The 9,310-nt window shown below is 45.6% G+C and overlaps 1 pseudogene; it reads left to right on the top strand.

The window, feature by feature from the left end:
- Nucleotides 1-429: 429 nt before the first annotated feature.
- LOC129344948 (nicotinamide riboside kinase 2-like) lies at nt 430-1,976 on the top strand (annotated as a pseudogene).
- Nucleotides 1,977-9,310: the final 7,334 nt, after the last annotated feature.

Raw genomic sequence — 9,310 nt, 5'->3', positions numbered from 1 at the left:
GAAGAGAAAATTGAAGGGGGACATGATTGCTCTCTTTAAATATTTGAAAGGCTGTCATTTGGAGGAGGGCAAGGAGCTGTTCCAGTTGGCAGCAGAGGGTAGGACCCGAAGCAATGGGCTTAAATTACATGCACAAAGGTACCAGCTGGATATTAGGAAAAACTTTTTCACGGTCAGAGTAGTTCAAAAGTGGAATCAGCTGCCTGGGGAGGTGGTGAGCTCAAGAAGAGGCTGGATGAATACTTGTCAGAGATGCTTTAGGCTGATCCTGCACTGGGCAAGGGGTTGGACTAGATGGTCTGTATGGCCCCTTCCAACTCTATGATTCTATGCATCTGAAAAAGAGAACTGTGATTCTCGAAAGCTTATGCTACAGTAAAGTTGGTTAGTCTTAAAGGTGCTACTACAGACTAACACAGCTAACTCCTCTGGATCTATATGGACATTGGAATTGGAGGTGTGACCAATGGTGGGGAAACCATTCTGACCAACAGATTTATCAAAGCACTTCCAAACTGTTGTGTTGTCCATCGAGATGACTTTTTCAAGTCCTAGAGTTGTTACCGGGAATGGGCCTCCTTGCAAGTAAGTGGGGGGAATTAGTGGCAAGGAGGAAGGCTATGCAAGAGGGGTAACAACGGGCTATCTCCACCAGTATTTATAGGGGTCTTTCCCCAAGGTAGCAGACGAGACTTGGTGTTTTTAGAGTGAAAGAGTATTTTTATTTAAAGAGGAAAAACCAACATACACACAAGAGGCAATTAAAAATAGTTGGTTCACACACACACAAAGTCCTAGGAAGCTAGCCAGAAATTGGAACAGAGTGAGGGAGGGGAAAGTATATTTACCGATCCAGGAGAATAAAGTAGTCCATGGAGGAAGAGAGTAGCTTCAGACGTTCCGTGTTCTCAGCAAGGAGAGAGTATTAGGGAAAGTGGCCCCAGGGGTACAACACTCAGATCTGAAGGTGCAGCATGCACAATTTTAATGGGGCAAGAGCCCTGGTTCTTATAGGGCAAAATGTGTCCTGAGGCTGGGGAGCCCTTTCAGCCATTGGAACAAAGACTCTAAAGGTCAGTTCCTGGGAATTACAAAGGTTTGATTACTTGCTGCCAGGCTGTGTGAAAGGAAATGCAAAGTCTCTCCTACTGCCTCATAAAGGGGCAGTTTGCTAATGAATCTCCCCAGAGCTGAGTTGATGAATTTAGATAGGGACGGCATCTTCCCAGGAACAAATTATAAACTTATCAGTGCTGATTGATTGATCCTCGATCTTAGGGTGGGGATTCCATCATGGAAGGAGGGTATCAGAATGTGCTAAGAGGGGTGACTCAACAAGACCGTGACTTATCAAAGCTCATGTCCGCAGTTGGGAAGGCCATAAATGCAATCACCACCAGTCACTCTGCATGAGTATGAACATTCCTTTCATGCCTTAGTCTCCCAGGCGGGACTCAGCAACTCTCTCTGGAATCCCCCTGCTGCAGATCAAGCTGTATTTAATCCAGTGGCCCTATGATTTTATATCATAGGCCTATATATTAAATATGGCAGAGACCAGGGCCAACTCCTTGGATATGAATGCCATGGTGAGCACTATTCACACATGGATAGAGAATCCCGTGAAGTTTGCTCGATCACACAGAGTGACTGTTTCACCCAGCACAAAGTAGCCCAGTTCCGATGATACCCACATACTGATGGTTGAGGGCTTTCTGCTTTACAACTACAGCCAGATGATTGACTTGTTTGACAAACGACGCTATTTGGCAGTCCCATATGATGGATGCACCATTCCTGACACACACACACATGGATTTTTTGATAGCCACATCTGGCCCATGTATCTGAAACACAGGAAGGAAATGGAGGCCAGTGGAGTTGATGTTGTTTATCTGGATGGGTTGAAGTCCAGAGACAATCTTTACATGCAAGTGTTTGAAGACATACAAAACAACCTTCTAAATGCTTCATAGGATCTGGGGAAAACTGGAAGATCCTCGTCCAAACTTGATGTAAATACTGTATTGGTTATTAATCTCTATATATAAAGACTCATCAACACTCAGCGCAAACCCCTGGACGTAGAAACGTGAAATTTGGGGAGAATGTTCCTTTTGTGATGTAGAGGCTCACTAAGAAGGGATTTTAAGAAATTCAACCCCTAAGGGGGTAAAAAGGGGTAAAATGTGTTTTCCCCTAGGGATACAGCTTCCCTGTGTGGCTGGGAGGCTGCTCATCCCCCTCCCCCACCAACTGCCAACTCAGCCACTCTGCCCTGAGGTAATTTGCATATGCGGCCTGATTGGCTGAACTCTGTGTTTTGATGTAAAAAATCAGTTAAAGGAAACTGCAGACAGTTGGGCTGCTTCCACACACGTTGGATAATCCACCTTCAATACTCTTTACCGAACGTTTGGAACTGCTTTTCCATGTGTGAAACAAAAAATCCAATTCCAAAGGATTGCTAAAGTGCATTGAAAGTGCATTATTCAATGGGAAATGGACTTGAAGAAATACAGTACAAGACTCTTGAATAGGGATTTTATATAAAAGTCAGTATGGCAGCTGAGTTTTTAAATGTTCATGGGAAGATGGTATACATTTCTAGGGGCCATTTCAATGCAAACCTCTCACATGAACCTGCCAAAGTGCCCACCACACCACCCCTCCCTCAGTCCAACTCCACCTCGCACCTCTTCAGCCATAACCCCTTACTGTCTCCAAGAAGCCTCCTGGCAGACGTCATGCAAGACACACCGACGCTAAAAGGAGGAAGCAACTTAGAGATGCAGCAAAGAAATATACACATCCTACTCTTGCGGTGCACCGAGCAGCAATGGCCGAGTACCAGCAAAATCACGCCAAGGTGTACAGAGTCTGTGGTGCAAATGGATGATGCAGGCCACTACCCTGTGGAGTTCCTCAACATGCTCAACCCTCCTGGCTTCCCAGCCCACAAGCTTCTACTCAAAGTGGGGGCTCCAGGGATGCTGCTGCAGAACCTCAGCCCACCCAAATTCTGCAATGGCACCAGACTATGAGTGAAAGCCTCCACAGGAACATCATCGAGACCACATTGTTCACCAGCAGTGCTCGGGGGGGGGGGGGGGGAGTCGGTGTTCATACCATGCATACCAGTCATATCATCAGAGAACCTCTTTGAGTTCAAGAGACTGCAGTTCCCCCTCAAGGCCTGCTTTGCTATGATGATCAACAGGTCCCGGGGCAGACACTGAAGGAGGCCGGAATTGACTTGAGGGAGGTCTGCTTCTCACATGGGCAGTTCTACGTGGCCTACTCCAGAGGGAGCTCACCCAGCAGCCTGGTGATCCCAGCACCTGAGGGGGAAACCACCAATGTGGTCTACAAAGAGGTCCTTCAGCAGAAAAAAAATCCGGCTGTATATATTTTTTACTTTATTTATTTCACTACCATCTTTTCCTTTTAAAATCTCTTCAATAAATGTTACATTTCAAAATTCCATCGGTTTTCAGCATCAACGTGCTTTGCTTTATTCAAACATCTTTGTGAAGCTCAGGTACTATGCTATTATACTACAAAACCAACTCAACCCCCCCCCCCCCAACCAAAAAATGTTACATACCCGTAAGTATTATAACTGAATTTAAATACCGTAGCGAAGCACGGGCATTAAGCTAGTAGAAATATATAGGATTTGGACTTTCTGATGCTGCCCTTTGGAAAACAAAACTATGCATATAAAAGGTTTTTTAAAAACCTTTTATATTTCATTGGTTCATATGTATTCGAAATGTGCATTTTTTATATAATGGAGCACTTAGATTCAGTGTGTGAAATACTTTTGTCTATGTCAGTATCTTTGTGTCAGTTGTAAGCCTCTGTTGAATTGCTTGTATAAGCCAAAGTCCAAAGTCCAAAAGAGTTTATTGTCTATAGCCATAGGCCGTCACAAATTTTCCAAACATCAACTAACAAACAGTTAAATCCAGTATCACAGTTTGAAAAGGTTAATTAAAATTAATTAAAACAGTACAGTATACCACGCTATCCCAGGAATCATGAAACAGCCTCATTCAATACCACCTTAGATCTTATCTTTTTGGCTGCAAGTGCAGACTGTATTGTACACGGAGTAAAGAGACATATACATGTTTTTTAAAAAGAACCTGGTGCCTTCTGTATGCAAAATAGATGCTCTGCCACTAGAGATCCTAGTCTCTCACCCTTCGCCCCTTGCCACCTCTCACTTGGCCAGCGGGAGAGAAAGGCACGGGGAATGGGCCTGGGAGATAAAAAAACCTCCAGGGCAAGCCCATAGCAGGTGAGCCTCCTCCGGGGCACGATGATGTCACTTCCCCAAGTGTTGTCATTGGGCTAGCAGCAGACATGCTGCCGAGCTTCACAGGGGCCAATTTTGGCCCCCAACAGGCTGAACTGGCCCTGCACAAAGTGTGGGAGTTCACCCACCACCGATGCAATGATGTCACTTGAGTCATCCCATATGAACAATATCCTCCTGCTAAGTACCAAGTCCACAGGGAGGATATAGAGACCTGGCAAGAGGCAACCCTGTCTGCCACTGAGATACGGCCCAATTTGCCTAATGCTCCTTCAAACTGAATGGTATGCATGTCCTCTGCGAGGAGTGGTGTGCATTCTCTCTGACTGCTCCTTTGTTTTGAAACAATCTAGCAGAGCATGTGCAAAAAGATCCCTTTCCAATGGCATTTGGGAGGGTCTGAAAGAGCTGTTTGGAAGGACTATGGGAGGGTATGGATTTTTTAGAAAACACTCCCTCGTAAACGTCCACATCTTCCACCTCCAGGACCAATAAGCTTTCAGAAGCTTCAGCAAGCCAATTTCTCCGTCTCTTTCTGTTTCTTCTTCTTTTTATTGATTCTCAATTGCTCTCAACATTCCTGGCCTTCTGGAGCACACTCAGTCCCTGTTGCACTGTTTCTGGGTTTTCTTTTCTTTTGGTTAAGTGACAAAATTTCATTTTTCTGCATACAATGGGAGTCTCAGAAGTATACAAAAATCTCTGACCTTATCTGTAAGTAGCCTGAATGTTCTGCTTTTTTTATTGGTGTGAGCTTTACTTTTAAATAATATAACAATACAACACAGAATATATGTAGGGATTAGAGATGGGCACGAACCGAAATATGAACCAAAATTAAGCACGAACCAGGCTGGTTCATGGTTCGTGAACCAGCGGTTCATCAGATCCCATTTCTGAAAAACCGCCACAAACTTTAGGCTGGTTTGTTTGGTTCCTTTTTTTGGTTTGTCATTGCAGACAGCCTGGTGCCAATCAATCAGTTTCCTAGGCAACAGGGGATGGACTTCTTGCAGACCTTCTACTGGCCCGGAAGTGATCTTCTGCTGACCCGGAAGTGATGCTTTTCTGACCTGAATGTGACATTTTCATGAACCAAATGAACTGGTTCGCGGACCAGGGGCAAGTTCATGAAAGTTCATGGTTCATGGTTCGTGAAATTTGACGAACCACGAACCACATGGTTCGTTTTTTTCCGGTTTGTACCCATCTCTAGTAGGGATACATTTTTACAGACTTTTGAGGGTATATTAAAGCTGGCTAATGGGGGGAGAAATGGGGGGATGTCTCCATGGGGCCCTTCGGGGCAATGTTGTGACATCATTGACAATACAATGACATCACTTCTGGTATGTCTGAAAGTGACATTATGTTTCTGGGTGAAACCCTGATATTTGGGCAAAAACCATAGAGTTTTTGTGCAAACACCAGTGTGGTTCTGGCATGGAGGTGACTTAACATCACTATCATAAATGACATCATTACATCACTGGCAAGAGTGTATGTGCTGATGTTCCACATGAGTAAAACACCCCACTGCCTGCCATCCCCCCTTGCCCCCTGCTGGTTGCCCAGGGCAACCTGGCAATGCCAGCTGTACACCTCCAAAGAATTATCTAAAGGCCAGATAAGGGCATCCAGAACATCTTTTCCAATTTAAAGATGTCTCTAACACACCGTCAGTGACATGTACACAAATTCTACAGCAAGAATTATCTTTGGAAATAGCTTTTGTGTTCTGGGTTTCCAGCCCTACACCCACCCGCACACACACACACAAACACACACACCACATACTTCGATTCTGATGTACACTTTGAAACAAATCAATAGCAGTATAATAATACTCAGCATGCTGTGTAATTTTTATATCATTAGTTTTCATTTTCCGCTCCCCATGCATCAAAAAACTTACAACGGCCTCGTAAAGTTTATTTAGTATTCCATGAATTCCTAATCAGTTTCATTTCATAATGATTCAGAGCGGCCGTTGCCAGGGCCCCAGTGTCAAAAAATCGATAAAACCAACACACTTTTTCCTGATGGCGGCTGCAAAAGGGTCTATTGTGAGGGAATTATGATTTATGTCTGGGCTGCCAGAAGGCAGCAGAGAACAACAGTATAGCCCAAAAAGCTGAGGTGTTAGCCAATAATGATTTATATGCATGACTCCCCTCACACTGTTGTACACACACACACACAGAGAGAGAGAGAGAGAGAGAGAGATCTTTTCACCCATTCCTGGGTTATTCCATCCATCCCAAAATATCAAGCACTTCCAGCACAGGCTTCCTCCCTAGCAAGGATCTCAAAACCTGTGGGAGAACCATTTTTTTCTCCACAGGCCTGCCAATTTGAGGAAGGCAAGGGTATAGAGCTACGTCTGGAGCAATGTTATATGCGAGTGAGTATGTGCACATGTCTCCCAGCAGCCTTCCTGACTATTTATTTCCTCACTCTCCTGAGTTGGTCTTATTTAGTTCTGAGGAAACCTGAGCATGGTTTGATTTTTCAGCCTCATGAAAGGTGGGACTATTTCTTGAGTCGGCAGCTATGTTAAATAAATGCGTTCAAGTTTCAAAACTTGCCTGGTTTGATTTTGATATCTCCACTTTGATTTCATTTTTCTGTTGTGAACATTTTCATAGTGATTTCCTCTTTACTCATGTAGAACTTCCACCATTAAAATTAACACGTTTTTCTGTCGTATTTTTATCTTGCATGTCCTCCAAGGAGGTTAGGTGGTGCCGGTGGTTCTTCTTTCTCCATTTTATCCTCACAACAACCCTTTGAGGAAGTAGAAAAGAGCAAGAGTCCAGTAGCACCTATAATAAATTTGTGGTAGGGAATGAGATTTCATGAGCCACAGCTCACTTGTTCAGATACTTTAGCTCATAACTAGAGATGGGCACGAACCGCATTACGAACTTCAAAAACTCACGAAATTGGCGATTGCGCAATCGCGATCTGGCGGTTCGTGATTGTCCTTGTCCAACGAACTAGCGTTCGGAAGAAGGCTGGTTCAGTGGTTTTGGCTGCGGTTCAGGAAGCCAGACAGCCAGGCGCCAGCAATCAATTCCCCTGGCAACAGAGCTGGGGGAATGCCTGAACTCTGTCTGTGCTCCTTCTGTCGCCCTGGAAACCCGATGGAAGCCCAGCTTACCTTGATCGGCAGGTCTTCCTTCCAACCACGGAGCTGCAAAGCGGTTACAAGTTGGGAGAAGACACCCAGGAGAGGGAAGGGGAATGGGGTGTTCTGTAGCCATGGGCACTCCAATCTCATCCCTGCAAACCCTAATAGGCAGCTATGACAGCCAAACACAGACCTCCTGCGTTGCTCAATGGGACCTGTGTTTATAAATAGCCGTGGGCTCCCAGGCTGGGTTTCACTTTCAGCGAGCAGTGGAGCGGGACAGAGCTCTTGCTTGCCACTTGCTAGCCTTTGGGGAGAGAGACTGAGAGTATAATTCAGGTTGGATTTTTGTGGGTGTTTCCTGGGGCCTTGGATTGGAGAGGGTATAACTCCAAGATCCCTTTTGCAATCTTGTCCACACTTGGGTGATGGCTGTAGGAGAGCTTGCAAAACACTCCCCGGGAATATGGGCTCTCTAAGTGCCACAGGGGCTGTTCCGCGCCCCATGAACCACGAACCGGTTCAGCAATGGAAAATGTTCATTGCGGTTCGCGACCTCGGGATCATCGTCAGCACCAAACCACGAACCGCAGAGTCGTTGAATTTTTTTGGTTCGTGCCCGTGTCTACTCATAACGTACCAAAAATTTTGTTAGTTTTATAGGTACTACTGGACTCTTGCTGTTTCCTACTGCTACAGACAGACTAAAATGGCTACTGATCTTGATCTACCTTTGAGGAAGGTTTGGCCAAAGGTCATCCAGTGACCTTCTTGGGGCAGTGTGGGGATTTGAACCCAGGACTCTCCTTAAAGTGTATTACTGTTTACATTACATTAGCTTTTGCATATGACATCAAAGTGGTACTTTAAAATGCATGAAAGCTTTATTGGCTGCAAAAATAAATGAGGGGCAGGGCCACTGAGAGGGCAGGGCAGGGGCAGGAAAAGCTCCTGTGTCCGCCCTGACTTCTCACAGGACTTGCCACTGGGTCTGCGTGGCTTGTTGTCACCCAAGCCTCAAAAGGAGGGCATGATGCCTGCCAGGGACGAAGGAGGAATCTCTCCCCAGGCTGCAAAAGAAAGCTCCTGAGAGGAGGAGGAACCAGCTGAAAGCAACCCCCTCCCCTGTCCATTCTGAGGCCCAGCAAGCTCCAAAGGGGGACCACAGATGGAGCAGTGGATGCACTCAAAGAGGCAAATGCCACCTCGCCCCTTGGGAAGTGAGCACAGGTTGCACGTATACCATCACCAGGAAACGTGCTGAAAGTAAGTTCTCTGATTTGCCTTCGTGACATTGTCAGGATGTCAGATTTGATTGGCATCCCATTGCTTTGTGATCGCTATTGTCTAGGATCGCCTACAGGAAAATCCCTGTTTGGTTTTAAAAGGGGAAAAAACCTGGTGCCAAAGTTGCAGGTTGGGAAAAGAATCATCTATATAAAGGGAGATCATAAGAGAAAGCAAGCAAGGTGGGTTCTTATGAAACAGCCTCTTGAACATCCCGTCCCTTTTGTCCTGTACATTTGGGTGGGGGAGGATTCAGTCCATCCAAGCAGATGCGGGAAAGGAAATACTTCTTTACACAAGTGACTGACATGTGGGATTCACTGCGAAATCAGCAGCAGGCCATACACGGGCTTCTCTGTGGTGCCCCCCCCTACCCAGTGGAAAGGCCTGCCTGAGGAGGTCAGGAGAGCCCCCACTCTCCTGGCGTTCCTCAAATGATGCAAAACTAAATTATTCGAAAGGGGTTTTTACTCAGATAGGAGGGCTGTATTGTAAGGAAGGGGTCTCAGATGATCCACTAAGGAATTAGGAACCATAGACCAGTCACCACTATGTTGTATGCAATG

The sequence above is a fragment of the Eublepharis macularius genome, chromosome 17 (assembly GCF_028583425.1).
Source record: "Eublepharis macularius isolate TG4126 chromosome 17, MPM_Emac_v1.0, whole genome shotgun sequence".
Taxonomy (NCBI): domain Eukaryota; kingdom Metazoa; phylum Chordata; class Lepidosauria; order Squamata; family Eublepharidae; genus Eublepharis; species Eublepharis macularius.
The sequence above is the reverse complement of the archived record's forward strand: the minus strand, read 5'-3'. Positions and strand labels throughout refer to the sequence as shown.